This window comes from Thermobia domestica, chromosome 8 (genome assembly GCF_964235325.1).
Source record: "Thermobia domestica chromosome 8, izTheDome1.hap1.1, whole genome shotgun sequence".
Lineage (NCBI taxonomy): Eukaryota > Metazoa > Arthropoda > Insecta > Zygentoma > Lepismatidae > Thermobia > Thermobia domestica.
Window position 1 is genome coordinate 2,540,745 of NC_137461.1, and position 23,317 is coordinate 2,564,061.

At 34.9% G+C, this 23,317-nt stretch overlaps 2 protein-coding genes across 3 annotated transcripts in view; one reads left to right on the forward strand and one right to left on the reverse strand.

Annotated features, from left to right (window-relative positions):
- LOC145692642 (carbohydrate sulfotransferase 1-like) overlaps positions 1–23,317 on the reverse strand; it is a 195,728-nt gene that overhangs the window by 124,877 nt on the left and 47,534 nt on the right. The window lies entirely within an intron of this gene.
- Positions 1–23,317, forward strand: part of LOC145692643 (solute carrier family 35 member G1-like) — a 205,682-nt gene that overhangs the window by 109,301 nt on the left and 73,064 nt on the right. The window contains exon 2 of the mRNA XM_081767992.1: positions 21,427–21,492. The gene's annotated coding sequence lies outside the window, so the exon portion shown is untranslated. The remainder of the gene's footprint in view (positions 1–21,426; positions 21,493–23,317) is intronic.

Below are 23,317 nucleotides of genomic sequence, written 5' to 3' on the forward strand. Positions count from 1 at the left end.
CAGATTACAAGCAGAACTTTCAATAGTTATGCCTACATACGTGTCATTGTCAACGTCACTAAGGGTATTGTCTATAACGAAATCAAATAGGTTTCGAATGTGCGTTTCCGGATCTTTGATAAGTTTAGCATCAGGCCTAATAGTTACTTCTTTTCCTTGTAAACCAAAGTAAGAATAATGTTTAGATGTACTTTTGACAACATGAAAGTCAGATTGTTTACCACCAGTACCATACAATGAAGACGTTGATGGAATCGTACCAAAAAATACTATGTCTGAACTTGGACTAGGTGAATTCACAGTGTCCCTCATATATTCAACGAATTCGGATAGAGTTAAACCAGAAATTTTATCATCCGATATCAATTGCATTACTTTTTCACGCGCTTGATCCCTTATTTCTCCATGTTTAAAAAACCCAGCTTCATGGAGATCAATGATATCTTTTGCCGTCTTACAACTGTTGAGGACAACATCTTGAGCTTCATAGTAGTGAATATATAACGCACGCCGCAATTTAAAATATTTAAGATTGTCAACTCTAACACCTGTGGCATGACAACGCGTCACAATTTCCCATGAGAAAAAGACCTCTTCAGCGTCAAAGTAGTCTCGCTCCTCTATGAAATCCAATATGGTATTGATTGTATGAATGGCGTCCATCTGTAAGAATAAATTAATCACTTAAGAACAATATTTCAAAACAAATGATAAGCGAGTAATATATGCTATATTAATCAAAATATTTATCAAATTCGTAATGATAATTACAAAGTTAGAACAGTATTGATAAATGAAATATTTAATACAAAATGGAAATATTTGTAATTTTAATCAAATTGAACTGAAAGGCTCACTCTTGACTAGTAATGACTCATAAAGACAGGGAATCTAATAAGAAAAAAACAAATAATTTGTTGTTGTCGCTACATAATAATAGCGTTTAATCAGAACATTAACATAGACACTAATTTAAGTCAATTCTCTTAATTACTGATTATATTTTATCTTATTACATTAGATTTCTGATTTACGTGTAGAATTTAAGCTAAACACCGTATCAGCTGAATTTAAGCGTAACAAGACTGTACATTGACAGAGTATCAGTGAAAGTTTTACGATAGAAAATGATTTATTTACCGAGGATGACTGAAGTATCGGAAAATGTTCCTGAACTTGCCGATAAAGGGTAACTTTGACGTTCGGTGAATTACAAAATATCACAAGGAATAAATAATAGATATTACTTTGAAGAGCAAACGTATACTGAAATTTCGGCAAAGATGTCCCCCTTTTATACTCTCACAAGAACCCGAAAATAACCGAACATTCCCGAAGTCAAAACCCGAACATACCCGAAGTGAAAACCCGAACATTCCCGAAGTGAAAACCCGAACATTCCCGAAGTGAAAACCCGAACATTCCCGAAGTGAAAACCCGAACATACCCGAAGTCAAAACCCGAACATATCCGAAGTGAAAACCCGAACATTCCCGAAGTCAAAACCCGAACATACCCGAAGTGAAAACTCGAACATTCCCGAAGTCAAAACAAACATTAACGAAGCGAAGATACAAAATTTCAAAAAGGAAAGTTATTACCGAAGGTAATGTTTTAAATACAAAGTTTATAAGTCAAAGTAGTTGAAGTTTACCGAAGATAATAAAAGTATCGGGAAACGGACCCGTGGTTTCCGATAAATTATAACGTGTTCGTTCCCGTAAAAATGTTATATGCACAATAAATATGTAATATAGAGAAAAAACACTTGACATATTCCTAATTAGTATTTATCATTTTTTAAATTTAATTATAATAACAGCTATTTCAATTTAAATTAATAATAGTTCAAATTGATTAATACATTTTATTTGTAGTTTCATGTGTTTATAAAGACAAAAAAATTGTATTTGTAATACTCTATAATCGGTTTTTCCGTAAAAATGTTTCTGAATTTATAGAAAAATGTTTTACTCTATCATAAACAAAAGACTACACGAATGAAAATTAAACGTACATTAAAAAAATTGTAAATTTTACACTTTTATAAATATAAATTGAAAGATTACTGAACTTCAACCAAAATAAAACAAACAGTTTAATACTAACAAAATATAAGTTATGGCTAACTGTAGTGACCAAAGTTGACTACACAAATGATAGTAGAAAATTTTTGTCATCGTTGTAACAATAAAAGTTACTGAAAAATTTTTCACATTACACTTATAAAAATTAACGCATATTGTAATACAACGAAGAGCGACAACTAAAAATGTTATAAAGTTTAAACAGAAAACTTAAAAACGTGAAAACAAAAAAACAAAGTGTAAAGACAAAAAAGTAAAAAAAGTTTTAAAAGTTAAAACATGATAAAATGTTCAAACAAAACAAAATTAAGTTTAAAAATTTTAAGTTTAATAATTGAAAACAAGAAGTTAAAAAAAGAAAAATGTTAAAACAAAAGTTAAAACGTGAAATATTCAAACGAAAAGTGAGTACTAAAATGTAAAGTTTAATAGGAAAAGTTAAAAAGTTGAGATGAAAAATGTTCAAACGAAAAGTAACTACTAAAATGTTAAAAACTTTAAACAGGAAAGTTAAAAAGACAAAAAGATATAAAAAGAAAAAAAGAAAAAAATGTTAAAAGTAAAAAACAGAAAAGTGAAAAGTTAAAATAGAAAATTATGACCTTTATTGCACACAAGGAATTGACACTAAGAACAAATAATAATAGTAATTAGTATAACAAGAAAAATATTGTAAATCAGCTGAATGAAAAGACAAATTGTTAAATTCCATTTTTAGAAAATAATACTTGAAACTTTTAACCAAAAAGTTTAACTACATTACATGTTCTTAGACAAATCTTATCGGCAAGTTAACGCATTCATTTTTAAATATAAGTAATTTTGTATTGTCTTCAAAATCGAAAGAGTTTTCATGTGTTTTGAAATTACGGAAAAATAGGAATATAATTAAGTTCGCAACCACGTTGGGAATATTACTTGAATTGAAATGATGTAATAGTTATTTCGGAAAAAAATTAACCAGTAAAGACTAGGAATTTAAGACATTTAGTTAAATGTTAAGACTTAAGTTCATAGTGTTGCTACAGACGCTAAGAAAAACTAGTAACTTGGAAGAAAAATATTTTTTATCATTTATCTATGGATTTGCACTTTTGACACAATTTTCCGTTGTTATATTTCATTTGTAAATTGTACAAAATAAAAGTATCAGTACTGTTACTTACCGATCAATTTATTCAAACTATGCTGAAACGTAAACTTGTTGTAAAATGCAGCAATCGAATATCTGTTGTGCAACACTGTAATAGATTCAAAGGAAGTTTTATGACTTCATGTTCTATTTAAATTACAATTATCTATATTTGTCTCTACCTTAATGTTATTTATTTAGCATCAAAAAATAAATTTCTAAGTTCACTTCCACAGTCTATCCCTCTTCTCTTTCTTCTCAGTTAAGATTCGGGTGTTCATATTTAACTGTTTAGTAATCCTATGGACAATGGTGAAAAGATTCGGTTATAGGTAAGTCAGACAAACTATCAATTCAGCTACAATTAATTCACTACTTCATATGGTTCTCAGTGTAATCGTCAAAGTATATTTCTTTCAGTTTTACTCAAGATTTAGAAAGGATCTTGCAACTGATTAAAGTAAAGAGCACTGAAGAAATGAATTCGAAAGCAGAAACATTACTACTAGTTTCTGATACATAGTTTGTGCAACTACAAGGCAGTGTTTTGGAAGTTCCAATTAATTATGTAACAGATTCTTCCTTAGATCATAATGATGTTCTCTTTTCTCCTTATGAGAAATCGTTAATTTTCTCTTAGTCATTAGATTTTCTCACTATTATGCAAGTTAAAGATATATAAAAGTAAAACTTTATTTTAATTTCTGCGCTTTATTTTATCGAATTATTGTTTACGCTTAAATAACATTTAAGTCATTTTCTTGGTCTTTGTAGCGTGTAGTAGACTAACAAACAAGTTTATCGCCTTATTTAGTTCATTGTTTAAATTATGACTTATTTCAGCATGTTATATAGATTACTCCAAACATAATTACCTTTGTAGTAATTACTCAATCACATGTTTCGGTAAAACACTATTCATAATTCAGATAATAGTAGTAATAGTAGCAATCTTAATGTTAGATGTAGTAATAAATACAATTTTGAGTTATAACAGTAAAACATTTTAAGCGTATAGATACATTTCTATGAATAAATGTATCTCCTAAGAATGTATGAATGTAATATTCTTTTTCTAACAATTATTGCACAAGAATATACTATTCTTATTTTCAATACATATATTTTATAAGATTACCATAAAAATAGTGTTGAAAGAAAAGCATAGCAGTCAAATTTATACAAGATATATTAAAAAGTTATAAAGATCAACCATAGAAATGTAATCATGAAGAAAATATATATAGTAGCAATAATATTCCTAATAAAAGGTATACAAGACAATTAAAATGCTATTCATATGCTTATGATATGCTAAAGAACAAGAAAAAATAAAGTGATGTAATCAATCATTGTAATAGAATTATCTATAATAAGAAACGAAACTGTTCTACAACTAATCAAAAAACAAACGAATGTGTAAGCATAAGAATTAAAGAGTATGTGAAGAAAGAGGTACAATGCATAGAACTGAACGAATTAGCTTCTAAAGGAATTCCAGCACACGACATTTGCAAGATACGCAATAAAACATCAAATATCAACGTAACTGAAAAAGACGGAGACAGAGAAGGGAACGTAATCTTCAATATCAGATTCACACAGTGACACATAATTAGTAGAAATTAAAGAAGACGAAAGGATAAAGAATGAAAAAGTAAAACGGTCTTATATGTATAATATCATGTCAATTTACATGAAGATGGTAAGTAAGAAAGAATGTCGACAATAACGAAACGTTCACCAATGACTTCCATTTCTCTATGCAAATATATTATGGACGAGTTATAATTGATAACATTGTGCGTCAATGATCTGGTCATCTTTTGATAATATATAAATTATCTCACACTATAAAAGTTTTCATCTCACTACGTTCATCTTAAGATTTTCTTTCCCGTAACCTATCGTATTGTTCTCGTCAACTTTCGCAACGATATAGCATATGACAATCTGTTTTCCCTAGCATTATACAGTCTCTTATTATACAGTTTCTATTCAAACAGTTTCTTCTCTGAAATTGCCTGGTTCGCGACCTTTCTCTTTATTCTTCTCCACACCCATAGTTTCAACCTTGTACTTTCTTTCACGTACTTGTTTTCATATCACACGAACCATTTCTCATTATTCACGGAAACATAGAATAAACTTCCTCCTAAAGGGTTCTTTTGTCATTTTTATCCTTGCTTTTATTCCACGTTTGCAATGTTATTATTACCTATGTATGAAAATCAAGTCATTTGTAATTGCAATGGACAACGCTCATACAAGAATTATAGTAAAAAAGTGTAAAATATGCAACTGAAATAATAGAAAATATAGTAAATTAAGTCGAATATCTGAAGCTTTTTTTAGTATAATCATGTATTATATATGTGTTCAAAATTATATTAGAGGAAAAAAGGTATATCCAACAATACCTCCTATCGGTATTTTTAATTTAGTGCCCTCCAAAATTATGCAAGCAGAATTATTACTATGCCTCTTTCAAAGAAAAAAATAACAGAAAAGTGGGGATCGATTTCTTCGATCAATTGAAGAGGCTGTGTTACCTTAAGAGTAGAGCACTCAACCCTAGTACGTGGGACCCACCTGCTTCCATACTAGTAATGGTTTTTGTGATGACGTGTGCTCCTCAACTATTTGTTTTAATTCTCAAATGTCCCACAAATCATGAACGTAAGAATAAAACTTGAAGATTTCATTTACAGTCGCGCTTTAGAAAATGTATCCACAGAGGATAGATAGACACATATATGTATAAAACATCAATCTATCTTTTGTAAGCTAAATTCTGTATGCCACAGTGTTCCCGTACTCCAAGTGTATTCTAATATTCAAGGATTTTAAGGTACTTCCCTTACTGTTACATGTTATTTAACTTAGCTCCTCCCATTTGTAACTCCAACAATAAGTGATTTCAAAGCAATTTGTGTCTTATCACATACTTAAGTAATGTATATATTTATTTTTCACAATTAATTTCAATCAGCATCTTATTAAACGCTTGCAGAGACATGGGTTTAGAAGTGAATGCAGAGAAAACTAAATACATGGAAGTGCGTCGGGACCGGAATACAGCAAATTATGGATGCGTTAAAATATTAAATAATACTTTCCACATAGTGGAAACTCAAATATCTAGGATCAAACCGAAAGCATATTCACGAAGAAATTAAATGTCGACTAAAAGCAGGGAATTTGTGTTATTCAGTTCAAAATTTTTTCATAAAAATTTTATTGAAGCTTAAAATATACAAAACGATAATTATGCCTGTTGATCTGTATGGCTGCGAAGCATGGCCACTTACTCTGAGGGAAGAACATAGACTAAAAGTATTTGAGAACAGGATCCTGAGAAGAATATTCGGACCCAAGAGGAACGGGAATGAGGAATTGCGGGAACTTTATAACGAGGAACTACATAGTTTATACGGTTTACCCAACATTGTTAGAGTCGTCAAGTCTAGGAGGCTTAGAGGGCAGGTCATGTAGCTAGAATGGAAGAAAGTAGAAACGCTTTTAAAGTTTTGACTGGAAGACCCATAGGAAAACGACCATTAGGAAGACCTAGGCGCAGATGGGAGGACAATATTAAGATGGATCTCACAGAGATTGCAATACCAAGTAGAAACTGGATGCAGTTAGCTAAGAATAGCAGTCAACGGAGAGCTTTTCTGAACGCGGCATTGAACCTCCGGGTTTCATAGGCCATAGAGTTAGTTAGTTAGTTAGTTATTTCAATCATCAAAATAACCTGCTGTTTCAAAAAATGATAAAACTTTATGCTAAGTTGGCAATTCTGTTACCCTGATGATAATGCAAAATATGTCAAGCATGTCGGACAAATTCTGAACAGTTTTTCTATTTACCCCCGTGCACCATGTTGTTATCCTAATAATGAACAGCATGTCTCAGTCTGTATATCACATTAATAGACTTCACTATATGCCCTGCCTGCATAACTGGCAGCTTTTATACAGTAGATATTGTTACCGAATTAAAACTACTATCCTTATTGTAACAGCAAAGCGTCTCAGTAACTCAGTCACGGTAATTTCTAATAGGAAGGTTAAGCCAATAGTTGTTATTATCTGCGCTGCCTCGTGTCTGACGGCAAACATGACGCTAGTGTACAGGAAATTTGCGGAATTTCAAAGCTAGCAAATCTTGTCATAAACTTAAATACTATAATCAGTATATAAGGCTATTTCTAATAATAAGTACATTAATCACACTATTAGATGCCGTTACCTGCGCTGCCGAATAAACGTTTATCTCTTATATTCCGTAACAAAAAGGTGTCGCTACCTACCTTGTTCAGATGACACCAAGTTGTCCCTGACGTACACTACGTGTTATTACATATACATCTCCTCTTACTAGTCACTTCTCATACAAAGTCGCTCGGCGAGAAACAAATGTTTTCTATATTTAAAAAGTACCTTTAAACCATGCAATCAACGTGATTAATATTAGACAACTTATTATTCTCGGTTCATTTTAGCACACTGCAGTACGCAGTATTAGTACTGTGTACTAATTTCATACACAGAATTGCAATAAAGAGGATTCTTCGTTAACTAATACCGTATCATATTACAATTACTTTTACATTATCCCCATCTAAAAATTCTCGTTCCAAAAATCTATGATCTAATGCCTCGATAAAATAGTATGGTTATGTCTCATACGAAATGTTTTCCTTTCATCCGAAGAAACATTATGTCTGTTTCCCTCTACCACTATTATTTCTTCCCTTCATAAATTACTTATAAGTATTCGCTTTCACCCGTCTACTTTACCCTAAAATCTAGATATATAATACTAGCAAAACAAAATAATCTCACTGATAATGTTAGTATAAAAACGTCCCAGCCTGTATGTCACATACGCACGTAAAATTACATTCTTGGTACTAATTCTTGTTCTCCATATTGTCTAATATATTCCGATAATTTAATGGCTAGCAGGGCGCTTTTCGTAAACGTAGGTCCAAGTTTGATTCACAGTGCTTTTTTCATATAAACCATAGTAATCGTTTTACTTTTTAAACTAGTTTCGCATCTTTCATAGCCAGGAAGTGTAAGCCTAAGGCGTTAAAGTGAAAAACCATATGCTCTATACATACAAAAGACGCTTGTCCGGCATTCAATTAATGAAACTGAGACATGACTTTGAGTAAAATAACATTTTTCAAATACTCTCCTCCCAGTTACAACACAAAATTCCTATCTATTAGTTTACGACCGCTGTAGATCACGAGGTGAATATACCGTATTTTAGTTCACGTAACGGTTTTAAACACGAATAAATCTTCTTTGTGGCTAAGCGGTTAGCGTACGCACCTTTGGCGTGGGAAACCGGGTTCAATACCCGTCCTGAGCTCAAGGATTCTGATTCCACGTTAATCAGTAGGTCCATGTCCCACATGACTATGGTGCTAAAAAGGGACGCTAAACTCCAAATCAAATACGATTATTTGTACCTTCAAGGAACGATAAGAAAAAAATCTAAATTTTCTCATAAAATGATTACAAAAGTATCACAATTAAAACATCACATACCAAGCTTTATTCAGCTCCTACATTTCACAACGTTAACATTTTTTTTCAAATGCGCCTCAAAATGAAAAAGGTTGGAAACCACTGACATATGCAAACAATTATAAAAATATTATTTGATACCAAAATTCAAACTTATGTTCAGTTCAATATTACTAAAGATAAAATTCAAAGCAGGTGTAGGTTACCCAGTTCCTTTCCCCTACTGTAAATGTTAATACCACACACAAAAATAATAAACAATCAATACTATATTACATAAATAATCAGTTTCACACATCATTTAATGGTCTTTTCATGTAACACTAACTTCTTATATTCTGAAGAGATGCTAAAATTCTATGAGCAAGAAAATAATCGCATCTTTATTATGAAATTTATCTGTCTGTGTGTCTATGCAACTATTATTTTAATATGTAAAATAATAACTGCGTCTAGTCCTGACGAAGAGGTCCAAACAGTCTTAAGTTTTTCGCAATTTTTTATTGTATTTGGCTTTCGGCGCGGAAGATCCTGATTCGATTCCCGGCAGCGTTACAGGTTGTGTTCAATTTTAGTGTCATATTAGCAAAAATTCACTGAGCAAAAGATTTAGCGTACGTTTTTCCACGTGGAAGATCCCTAGTTCGAATCCTGGTGCAATGAACAATATTGAATCCCTGTAGCCTCCATATTACATTACACTACACCTTAGTTAATTTATAATTACATAAAAATACAGCGAGTCATATGGTTTTCAGTGCCTAAAAATTCAGGTTCGATTCCCGGTAAAACACTTCCGTCCCCTATACTCCCAACAATTACAAGTGTTTTGCGTGTATTTCATTTCCAATGTCCCTTCTCATATGAAAAAAAGAAAACAAGAAAAGAAACACAAAGCCAGTACTTACAGATAAATTCTTCTTCTCTGTTAACTTCTATAGAATACAATCCACCAACTCAAACGCATCGTGCTTTTATTTCTTCAAATGAAACCACTGGATTTGCATCAAAGTTTATATACCAACGAAAATAAATCCAGAAGATTCTACGAAATTCTAGAATGATTTTATTACTCTCACTCTCCGAGACTCATATATTACATCCTCTGTGTCGCCCAACCTCCCCTGCGGGCACTTAAACAGATGGTGGTCTCTTTTCTTAAAGAACCCTTGTCGTTCTGAATTACTTTTCCTGTCGCGTCCTGAACCTGTCGCGTTGCAATTTACCTGTTCTTTTCCCAAACAATTAATCTTTAAAGGATTCCGTTTCCGTTTCAAAAAAGTCTATCAAAATCAAACGGTTGACATTAATTATACACTTCAAGAACCATGCGTGAATTCTTTACATTATTAATTACTTCCTTTATATTAAAATGTCCACCCTACCCAACACTAAATTAACATTATTTTCTCATTTAAACCCAAAACAATTTATTTTCAGTAACTAATGTTGTTTTCTTTAAATTTGTCGCTATAATTCAAAGCACTACAAAGTCTGCCGATTCAATTCATCTAATGTCACACCCTCATTGCAAATGCATTTACTTATCACTTTATATATGGGCGAGCTCTGTTTAGACATTCAAAATGTTACAAAGTACACAAAAATAATTAATCAACATAAAGTACAAGCACAGCCAACCATTTCGTTCAATTTCCTATTTAAACCTTTATCAAAAAATAATTCATTCTGTCACTTTAACATGCTCTACAAAGGAACGCATATAAAAAAAAGTGAACAAAAAATATGTAGGTCGTTATTACGTAGGCAAAATAATGAAACTACAGTCCGGTACAGCATAATTACATGTCAGTAATTGTACCTAAAGTACCGGTAAAAAGAATGCCGTAATAATTTAATTACAATTGAACCTTTGTACTTCAATGAGAGTACTTAGAGTAATTACAATATTCATTACTTCATCGACAATATGTACCAAAAGTGTAAGTACTTTCAAGGTCAAAAAAAAGGACGTTTGTACATATTCACTACTGGCCTCTTAAGGTGAGTATACGCCGTATACTCCCATCACATCTCTGGATTTGCCAAAACGTGTGACTTGGTACACTGCGACTCAGTGGTTGAAGTATTGCTTCTTACGCAAAGGATGCCAACACATGTCAACTTCTGGTGGACAACATAGTGTCTGTGATTTTTTTTCTTTTGGGAAGGGGTTCTCCTGTTTCCTCATACATGTTCATGCCACCAAATCATCTCAAATCATTCACGTTCGCTAATCATACATCTGCTTATGCCTAAAGAGCGTATCGTGGGTAGGGGTGCGCACGAGACAACATTTGTGGCTGTCTCGTCTCGAAAATGTGCTGTAAAAGTGATGTCTCGACTCGAAAAATGTATATTTCTCTATTGGAGGAGCTGTGTCTCGACTCGAATTTTGTCAGGAAAATCCTGCCTCGACTCGTCTCGTGCGCATCAATAATCGTGGGACGTAAAACTAAAGTTTTCATGTTTGATCCAGGAAAACTCGACATATTAGCAACTGAAGGCGAGCAATAATCAATAACTTTGATAATGAAACGAACTTTTTAGTTTTACTATACAGGCGTATGCCCTATAGGCTTAAGAAGGAGACACATTACGTTCTTAATGAAAGTGAATTACTGCATCAGAATTCGTGAAATAAGAATATGAAAAGAAACTGGAGAATACGAAGGAAATGCACTTACACAAAGTTTTGCCCGTAATAAACCCACATTGTCTTGGATCGAACCCAGGAACCCTTTACATCAGAAGTGAGCGCTCTACGAGAATTCAGCACCGTGCCTCCAAATCGAAAGTGTTCTTCCCAGTTCAACAGTCAATATATCGATTAATGTAAACTCTATATCTTTAAATCTATCTATTTCTATCTATATTTGTACTATTTCCGTTGGAGAAAGAGGGAAACGTAATGATCGTGTGAGGAGCTCTGTTGTCTGAGGGAATCGAACGCCAGAGACAGCCAGACGACTTGGGTGACACGAGATAAACACGGAAAATAATAACAACGAAAGAGTGAACGGAAGAGAAGAGCAAATGCTGATCTGGCGAAGAGCGAAAAGCGTCCCGGTGGCGTCAGAGTTGGTGATCGATGACCTCTGTCTGTCCGTGGGATGCTTCCACTGCCAACACGCAGGGTAGGAAAATACCGGCGAATTATCGTATACGTCTACGGCGATGGAAATGACGGATGATTTATTGGAAAATGCTTCCGAGGGGAGATGGGAGGAAAGGAAAGGCATTCTTCTGGTATTCACACGAGAGAATAAGGGATTTCCTTCTCCGCGACGTTCAACGCATAATTTTCTCACCGTCCCCACAGAATGAAATCCCTCAATTTTCTCACTGCTATATCCCTTAACGAAGAAGGATTGACTTCAAATCCCGGTGTCAATCTTTTTTTCCTCAGCTGTGATTTCGCTTCCGTGACTACCAGAAAAGCACGAAACTACACGAATAATTATATTTTTTTTCCCGTACCATGTTGATCTGTTGATCAGAGGTGGAAGTTTATCTCAACACGGGAGAATGAAATAAATACTTTCAGTTTTACGTTCCACGTTTGTGCTGTATTATTACTTTTTGTTGTTGTTATTATCCATATTTTTACTAATAAGTTCTGTTAATTTTATATAGCATCTGATGTACCGGTATTTCTGTTCTTCGGAAACAATACAGATTCGTCGAAAAAACAGTATTTTGTTACATAAAAGCAACTATCCTATTTTTAAAATACATTTTCCTATTAGTTTGGCACCATTATTGAATACTGATATTGGTCTATAGTTATTTATATCAGTTTTTGAACCTCTTCCATATTTAGATTTAATTTTATGATTGAAATTGTGAATTCATCCGGTAACATTCTCGCTTCCATACTTAGGTTAAATATGCACTGTAAAAAATTACGGTCACATTCACTGACCGATTACCATCAATTCTGGCTGCCAAGCGATTACCCTAAAATTTACGATATTAGTGGTAAAGTTATGGTAGTAGGGCATAAATACGGCCTTTTTTTATAGCCTATAACCATAAATTTTACAGTATATCGTAAATGTTAGGGTAATCGGCCGGCAGCCAGAATTGACAGTAGGCTAATTCAATAAATGTGATCTGTAATTTTTTACAGTGTGTATTGCTGTGGTTTAAGAATATGTTGTTTATTTTCTTTTAATACAGTACTTTTATTTCATATATTCCAGCTGCTGTTTTTGATTTTAATTGGTTAATGATCTCAATTTCTTGTTCAGTGGTGGGAGTAAAAAAGATGGAATCTGTTACCTTTATTTTAAAGTCTGGGTTTGTTTCTCTAGTGTTTTGTTCAGTTAATTTTTCACCCACACTCGAAAAGTGTCCATTGAACGTAATTACTAATAACATGGGGATTTGTTCAAACACGACCAACCCTTGGTCCGAATCCTTAATTTTGAAGAGTTTGCATATTCTACTCGTTTAACATGTATCACTCGAGATGACTCACTTTTCTTCAGTAACACCCCACCATCACGCACCCACATAAAACGAAAATCGATATATCTTGCAAATTGTTTTGTTTCAGAAAGTACTTTCCAGTTATTAGCTGTTAGGTAATCGTTTATGAAACATGAGGCCAATTCAGGCCCGTAGCCAGCCCCAAAATGTAGGGGTGCCCGGCTGAAGTTAGGGGGGGCCCGATCCAACCATATTATAGTTCATCATCATATTATATTCATTTGCAAGCCTACCGTGAATATTTTAAGGGGCCAGTAAAAATTTAGGGGGCGGCCCCCTAGACCCCCTGGATAGGCTTGGGCCATCTGGAAATTTCTATATTTCTGAGAAAAATGACATCTTGTTTTCACGGTGTTACTGTAGCCAAGTATCCCTAATTGTCTTTGATGCCAATGTCACAATAATTAGTCTTGTTCTGTCTCTTCTTGAAGTAGGAACTCAAAACGATTTCTGAAGCTCTTCAAAATTTTTTCTGCTTCACACGCTTTTGCCACTTCCATTATGATATTCGGCGTCTTTTCTTCTTTCACCTCACGGACTCCTACATTTTCCTGTAACTGCATCTGTTCTAGATCGCCTAATTTTCCTTCTATAAGTTGCGATTTTCAATTTCAAGTTGTGCTGATTTTTTGGTAAGTCTACTGTATGCAATGCGGAATTTCCATGTAGCTGTGTGGTTAGCTTAAGCGACTTTTCGTGCAGAGAATTCGGGTTCGACTTCGAATGGGAGCTCTTTTGGTCCATACACTGCTTAGGTCTTTACAGCCTCGGTGGTGAAAAGTAATGTTGCATACGAGAGACGAGAAATAAGGTTTTATTGACTCGTCTCATAATTCTTTTTTGTAGAAATCTCAGATCTTTTCGATTCTCGAAGATTTTTTTTTCTTGTCTCCATTCTCGCAAAAGCTTTTTTCGCCTCGTTTTGTAAATTTAAGTACAAACAACCTGATTTTTTTCTTAATAGCAACTATATGAGAATCCTTCCACGTCATGAGATGTCCACAAAGGGTGTGAGATAACAACAATTAAACTAAATTTATATAATGCGAATATATTGTGTAATGACTCGCGTATCTTGAAACGTTGGTAAACGCTTTTCATTGAGTTCGTACATTTATTTGTATCAATTTATACTTTCTATATTACGAATCATCTAATTCTAAAACTGTGCTTAATGTCTAAGTACCCGGCTATTTGAGGCGATCACAAAGCACATTTATTGCTCATGTGTACTCTTGGAATACGCTGACCATGTATTTAAATGTAGATGGCTAATCATAAACGCGAAAGGAATAAAATCGCTGAGAAAACGTTAGCTCGAGCGTATTTGGTGCTTGTCGGAACAATAGACCGCCTGCTGTTTAAAAGATTTCAAAAGGAAGGGGGAAAAAAGGAAAGACGTGTTGCCAGGCAAAGGGATTGTAGCAAGAAACAGCTGCTTGGAAGATGGTTTGTGCAGAGTATTGGAACTCTGCTATTGCACACCTGGACCTGGCAAAAAGACCTGGAAACCCTGACTGGCTCACAGTACGATTTACACATCTGGTGAACGTAAAATTACTGAATAGCCACTTTGGCCGCGTTCGCTACAGGGGGTAACGCTTTCCCAACTAGCCTAAGACTAAGACTTGGGAGAACTAGTGTTGCCCAGAAGACTCGTAAAATTCTTCGTCTGTGTCGAAAACGAGACAAGAATTGGCATGCTTCTCGTCTCACTTCAAATGTAAAGACTTCTCGTGAGTTGAGTTGAGTTGATTTCGAGTTTAACGTCCCGTTCAGCAGCGAGGCGATATGAGACGTGGACCTACTGATTAACGTGGAATCCGAACCACTTGAGCTCCCGCCGGGAATCGAACCCCGGTCTCCCACGCCAAAGCGAGTACGCTAACCGCTTAGCCACGAAGGAGCTTTGAGACTTCTCTTGAGAAAAGGCATGTTAAATTCCTACACAGAGAACAAATGACAAGGGAAGCAATTCCACTGAACAAGTAAAATCTTTGCGCACGCGTATCAGCAGCCACTTTGCTTTAAAAATTTAAAGAAGCCCACAATAAGGAAGTATTTGTTTTCCAATTCATTGAACGACCGAATCGAAATACGAAAATACTTTAAGAACCTCTCAATCTCTTAGAAAATCCATATTGAGAGCTGAGAAAGATTTCTTTCAACTTATTTCAGAAACTTGGATTAACCTGGATTATTCTTTCCTTCTTCTCAGAGAGATAATAAACGATCTATCCTATTTTGTTGTTTCGATCTTTCTCACGTTGACTCACAACACTGAGTGAGGAATACCGTGAGTGATCTTGTAAACGGGATTAGTAGCAGTGCTTGCGATTGTGCAAAACGTTTGAAATTCACACGCTTCATTACGAGTCCGTCGTGCGTACGGGTAATGATGTAACAAGGGCGCTGTTGTAGAGGAAAAACAAGTAGAGGAAAATTATGACAAAATAGAAGAAATTATAGACAGAGAGAAGAGGGGTGGATGGGTAATTGTAATGGGAAATTTCAGTACAGCTATGGGAGAAAAACACGAAGGTACAATGTAGGCAAATATGATTTAAGGGAAAGAAATTAAAGGGTAGAGGGACTGGTCTGAATCCGAAGACAGAATTCACTAGTAATTGGGAACACTTGGTTCAATCAGCACACACAAAAAAGAAGACATATATGGAAATTCTCAATAGACGATCGAAGACATCAAATAGACTGTTATCATTCAGGGCAGGTATCGGAATACCTTGAAGAACGTGAAGACTCTTCCGGAGTCGACACTTTCTCTGATCTTAACCTTGTGCTAACCCGAAGTGGATATTCAACTGAAAAATGTATTGAGAACAAAAATACGCAGCAAGCAGAGGCGGATTAAGGCTTTTGGGGCTCTGGAGCCGACTATTTCAACGAGGCCCTATGTTACGAATAATTCCAGCGCATAAATTTTTTTGCTGCCTTCCACAGCCTCATAGGCTTATCGAAACACCGAGAATTGTGCTGTAATATTTTAATGTGCTCCAGGTTTACAATAATTAGTTTAATTACATTCATTATTAACAGTTAAATGCCCATATACTGCAGTGTAACACATAAATGCCAAATACAAGCCAAATGGTCATCAGTCCTTGTAAAAACACTAACAGAGTAAAGGAGATTTTGAAAACCTCCTAGATTTGCTCTAAGTAATGACAGAGATATTTCAAAGGAATTGTCACAAGCTAATAATTTCGTTTGTAATAGAAGCCAAAAATAGCTCACTCCCTCACAGAATACATATCTTGAAGACGCTAGTGGAAGAAGACTTAACTCAGGGATACCGCGACTGTAGCGAGCGGGAAAAAATTAGCATGGGTCTGAAGTCTATAATATAATAAGTTGATTCCTGTAAAAGAGATGGATTTGTGGAGACCCCCTTAACCTGGACTCTATTGGCTCCGCCCTTAATCCGCTCCTGGCAACAAGAAGTTGAATACTAAAGTTGAAAAAGGAGGAAGTAAGAAATGTTTTCCTAGAAAATTTCGAAGAAAAGTACTCAGTCGAGAAGAGGATAGGGGCAGCTCGTAACGGACGGAGGGAGCATATTCAACTTTGCATACAGCAGGCTATAGAACAAGTAATTGGTTACCGCCAACACAAAACTGCTAAGAAACCATGAGTTAGAGAATAGTTGTTGGAGAAAATGATGGAAAGAAGGACGTGGAAACAAGTTGATACAGAAGAGGAGAGAAATATGTACAGTAAGTTAAGCAACGATTTGCAAAGGGAAGCACACAGAACAAGTGAAGATTTTTGAAAAGAAAATGGGAGGACATAGAAGAATTAAAAATAATGGGGAAATATGAGGAAATATATAAGGAGGTGAAATTTATGGAACTGTGGAGGAAATAACGGGAAAATGAAACCTTTGAGTTTTACGTCCCACGGTTATGCCGGTTAGGCTAAAGGAGACGGTGATTATGAGAAATGAATGAAATGGTGGAATGAAGAAAGTGGGAGGAAACGGGAGAACCCCGAGAAAACCAACGCATACGGTGTTTGTCCACCACAAAATTCACTTGGCGGGGGCTGGGATCGAACCCGGCACCCCAAGCACCAGAGGTGAATGCTCTACCACTGAGCCACCGCGGCCCCCAAGAGGAAATAACGGGGTATTACAAGGGTAGTAGAAAACAAATATTGGGAAAATTGTCAGCGATAGAACTGAAGTCTTACGAAGATGGAAAGAATATGTTGAGGATTTATATGAGAGTAGGGATAAAAAAAAAAAAAAAAAGATTTAGTGTTTTTTGGAATGAGTTTGACAAATCTATATTCGAGATTACGAATGGAAAGACAGCCAGGATATATAATATACATGTACCAATCGAATTCATAATGAATGTGGGACACGAGGACAAGAGAAAATTATTCAGAAAATTATTCAGTGAAATATATGAAACGGAATAGTGGCAAAAAGACTACCTGAACATGATCATGATCGTGTTAGCTAAGAAATTGAACTCAGAATGATGTGAAGACTATAGAACTATTAATTTCACATCGCATGCAGCAAAAATTATGGTTCGAATACTGAACCAATGGTTGAACATAACAACAAATGAAAAAGTTGAGGAGGTACAGTTCGGTTTTACGAGAGGTAAGAGAACAAGAGATGTAATTGAATAATTAACGGTGATCAGTGAAATATTTAAAGAAAAAGAGAAAGAGGCATATATTGTATTTGTTGATCTAGAAAAGGCTTTTGACCGTGTGACATGGAAATTGTTGGTCGTTCTAAAGAAGGTTGGGTTAGAATGGGAAGATTGAAGATTCATAAGAAACTTATATATATGAACTTATATTCCAGTAAATGTTAGAATAGGGGAGGAAACTATAGAGAAGAGTGCAATTTTGGAAGGGGAGTTCTACAGGGTTGTTGTCTCTCTGCGACGTTATTTAATATCTATCTAGAAGAAGCAGAAAAAGAAACATTCATAATGAAGACGTAGAAGGTAGAATAATTAGGTGTATATGGTTTGCCAATGATATGACGTTTGTTGTAATATGAAAAAAATACGATATAAAACTTAAGACATATCTTTTAAGAATATGGGATGAAAATAAATGTTAGAAAGACAAAAGTTATGGTGATTGGAACGAAGCGGTTGGTGTCAAATATAGAAATAGAAGGGGAGAAAATAGAACAGGTGGCTAATTTTCGTTACCTGAGTAGTATTATTGGTGATGACCTGAAGTGTGAACGTGAAATAAAAGCAAGGATAGGAATGACGAAAGAAGTCTTTAGAAGGAAGAAAAGTCTATTTTGTGAAATGTGTGAGACCTTGAAAAAAAAGAGTTAAGAAAAATACACATATAAAATGCTTCATGTGGAGTCAGGGCCGGATCCAGGATTGTCTGAGAGAAGGGGGGGGGGTGCACCAATAACTACCGAAATAGCCAATCACACTGAAATTCTTGAAAGTGACATGTGACAATATTCTTTACCCCTGACAACACTGATGCATAGAACTGAGGAAAGTATTTTAAAGAGGGTCGCAAATGTTATGCAGGGAAAAAAATGTTCTCTCCTGCTGGCTTCTGTTTTCTTCCCTACTTGACAAATGTTATATTGTTTTCATTGGTGAATCCTTTTCGTTCAACCTTTCGAAAATCGATTTAAACTATTGCTTTTGCAAAGCTCTGCTTTGTTTTAAGCCCCAAACGGAAACATGATGGGAGAAAGTGTTGCTATTTTCATTGCTGGTTTCACATTTTAGATAGTGTATATTTACAACAAAGGGAGGGGGTGCACGTTCACCTTTGCACCCGCCTAAATCCGACCCTGTGTGGGGTATTGGATTGTATGGAGGAGAAACAGGTACATTACGCAAACGTGATGAAAAAACGACTGGAAGCTTCCGAAATGTGAGTCTAGAGAAGAATGGAGAAATTAACTGATCGAGCGTAAAACGAATGAGGGGATGTTAGAAGTGGTTGGGGGAGAAAAGAACAATGTTAGGTAGAATTGAAAAGAGGAAGATAAACTGGTTGGGATATTAGCTGAGAGGGAACTATGATCAGATATATGCTAGAGAGTATGTTGGCAGGAAAGAGAGGAACGGCACGAAGGAGGCTACAGTTGATTTACGGTTTCAAAACAGAAAAATCGCACGTAAAACCGAAAGGATTAGCGAAAAACCTTGGAGTATGGAAGCTTCTCAGTTGTAGCAAGTGACGTGCCAATAATGGCAGAATACCTTTGATGATGATGATGATGTGCACTGGAGAAGCCCAGTCCATGGAGCTTACTTCATGTTTATATCTTATGACTAAACTTAACAGATATGTATTTATTTCAGTATTAATATGAATGCTTAGAAATGTGTGAGATTATTAGTAAAATATGATTGCTGACGGTAGTTAAGTAGGCTGTATTTTAAAAGGAAATATAAATAGGAAATATTCAATTTTTTTTCTGAATTGAATTTCCGTGGACTGAATATTGATTATATCCTGAATATGATTCAGGTGTTCAAAACTAGCACAGATACATACGTTACCCAATAATATTTTGTATACTTTCTTCAAAGTCAGTAACAGTTTGTGCCCAAGCGGTCTGCAGTTTTTCTTAAATAAACAGTTGTAAAAAAATATATAGTAATAAAAAAGACATTTAGGAATTCAACTAAGAATAAAATAAAAGAACATGACGCCAGAACGCCCAGTCTCATCTGTAGGTGAACAAAAAATTAGTGGGTGCAACAGTACCCCAGTATGTATTCGTGAGTTTTGAAAAAATGAATAAAGAAAATAAAATACGTTGTACTAAAAAATAAAAAAATAAGAAAATTACTTTAAAAAAATATTGATTCATTCATTATCAAAAATAAAAGTATTGAGAGCGATCTCATTTGCAATCACGTGATTTAAACGAGAGTTGAAAAATTTAAAAATTGATAACCCTCTCTTAAGATAATTTTCTCGAAAACATTTTTTAAAAACTTTTTAGTACCTACAATTTGTTTTCTTTTATTTATTATTTTTTAAAACAAATATATTTATATGTTATGAGTTATGAAAAATTAAGACTAAAGCTGGTTGCAAAAAGACTGATGTCGATCTTTAGAACGAAACAAGAGAACTAACTTTATACAGGGTGACGCGGAGCCAGCTGACACATTTCAAAGTTGAATACTGCGCAGGCGCGATATCTTAAAGTGTGTTACAGGTGGGAGACTGGAAGAAAATACAATGCCATTTTATAGGAATACCATTGCAGTTACCATGAACATTGATGGAGCGTTGAACAATGTATTTTCTGTGTTTGTACTTAGGCCTATTACGAAATTCAGTCAGTCATTAAAGTGCAGCGCTTGTTCAGACATTTTATTGTGACCTGACATTACGGTAAAGGTCCATTGTAACTGTTGCAGTGTTCTTATGGAATGGTATCGTATCCATTTTTTATTTCCTACCCGCAATACAATACAAGGTACCGCGACTGCACAATATTCAACTATGAAATAGGATGGCAGTCCGCTCCGCGCCACCCTATATGTGTTAAATTAAGTTTCCAAGATTTTAAGACATGAATGAACCCTTATAAGTTAAACAAAAGCATGGAGAAAACAGGAAAATAATCTTATCTTGCTTCTGAATCAATAATTTCTTACACTTTATATATTCAATAGCTGCGATAACCTTAGTTTTTTTTTTTCACATTGATTTACATGTATCAGGAATTTTAGTGTTTTCTTTGAAACTAATTGCAATTTTACTGTTTTCTTCAGAGCGTATTTAAATGTCTTTTACTTCCGTAAAATTGAATTTCATTATATATAGTTTAATATTTAATAATCTTTTTTAATTTAAGTAATAATTTAAGTAGTATATTTAGTGCAAATTCATTTTCAAAAAGCAAGGAACGTTTTACTAACTTTGAAGAAGATATCAATCAAAGAAAATACTTAACGTCAAAGAAAATTAAAAAATAATAGCCCCCCCCCCCATATTCAATCATTGTATTAAAAAAGTAAGTATGGCGTTGATATTACACGCCATTAATTATCATATGACAAGTTTGACTTGTGACTGTTCAACGCTATGTATAATTTTATATTTGGTTGTTGTTAAAGCTGAACAATATTGGGGAATGTTTTATAAATAACATATTTTACTCTGCGTTTTTCAGGCACAAGAAAAGATGCAAGCGTGAAAGCGGCCGAAAAGAGAGTGACCTAAGAAATCTGGAAAACAGGTAATGCTCTATAGAATTTATTACATAACTCTATTATATGATTTCTTTTTCATCTTTGTCTCCGCCTTTTCCAATGTTTCTATGAGGTTAGCGTTCTTATCTTTAATTTTTTTCTCCATTCTCCTCCTCCTTTATTCTCTATCCCCTCTCCTTCGATCATTTTGTATCTTGTCCTTCCAGTGCAATTTGTGTCTTCTCTTCCATTTACCTGATACTACCAGCTTTTCTCTTTCCCACATATAAAGTTGTTGCTTCGTTCTACACGTCTAAGCCGTCTTAGTCTCCATTCTTGAAACTTTTTACTCAAAAGGGTTTCACTTTAACAGTGACTCTTATAATAGAGTAATTACCTTCACTCAGCGGTGCAAATCTGTCTTCAACATTGGGGGAAGGGGACAAGTAAGACTATTTTGTTGTTAAGCTATGCTCAAAATATGTGTAAAATTGATAAACAATCCCATGGAGGATCAGGGAGAAGAGTTGTCTTCAACATTGGGAGGCGGACATATTTGAGGCCTATTCTAGGGGGACATCAATTTCATCTGACTTTTCTTTGTAGTAATCGGACACAAATCATCACATTTTTTCCCCCCAAAAAAACACATTTCCAATGGAATTATTGGGGGGACAGTCCCTCCAGTTCCAAGATTGGAGGAGACATGTTCCCCTCATTCCCCGGGATTTGCTCCAGTGCCTTTACTTCACAGAACAAGTCTTTAGCAGAAATCTATTTCTAGGCCAATAATACCGTACTCTCCCGTGTAGGACTATACACCACATGTTTTTGAAGAAACAAAAAATGAAGACGCCCTTACGACTAAAAAGGACGGTTAAATATTTAGTGGACTGCTTGCCACGACCGAGGCTTGAATCTGGTATAATTAGCGGGTGTGTAGACCATTATGCAAAATCAACTGTTACAGTGTAAGCCGTTTCTCACCACATTATATCGCCTCCGCCAGAATTGGATCACGTCAACAGTCTCGGTGCCCGAATGATAAAGGTACAATGAACGACAAAAGTTATTTCCGTTTGATAATTTTTTTTTTACGGAATAACGGTGGAATTGCTGGAATTCTATTCTTTTTAATTTATTGAAAACTGTACTCAAATTGTCCTTCCATTTTGAAGTTATTTACGAAACTAATTTCATCAAACGGAAAGTACTTTTGTTGCTGAATGTACATGCATCTGGCAATATACCAGGAATTATCTCCCTTTCAAATAAACAGAAGCAGTCAGTGGGGTTGTTGGGGTGTGTCCGTCCGTTCGTCCATCAGGATCAAGAACTACTTAATGCGATGTAAAGGAACAAGAATTAGGAATCAAGTTCAGTGATTGAGGTGATTTTCAAACTGGAAATTTTGTACAAATCAACCATTTGTGGATTTTCCGTCGACCACTATAGAAAAATAAAATTCTATTTTTCTATGTCATATGATTATGCACCGAGGACAAGGTAAATGCCGGTAGTGAGATAGATGACAATGCTTGAAGGCAGAAAGGGGAAGGAAACGTGGAGAATCCTACGAAAAACCACGCACATGCACTGCAAAATTTACTTGGCGCTGGCAGGAATCGAGCCAGGGACCTCGCGCACGAGAGGTGAGCGCTCTACCACTGAGCCACTGAGGCCGTCCTAAAAGCGGTAGTAAAGGGCGAGAAGTGGTTTACTATAATCATTTAAGCCCTCGAGAAATATTCCATCTCTACTTTAATCCCTTTAGTAAAAACTGAAATTGGTAGATAACTACTTACCACCTACGGTTTCAATAATAACTGAGAAAGTATCTCGCCATACAATCAAAATTCTTTCACTTGGTGT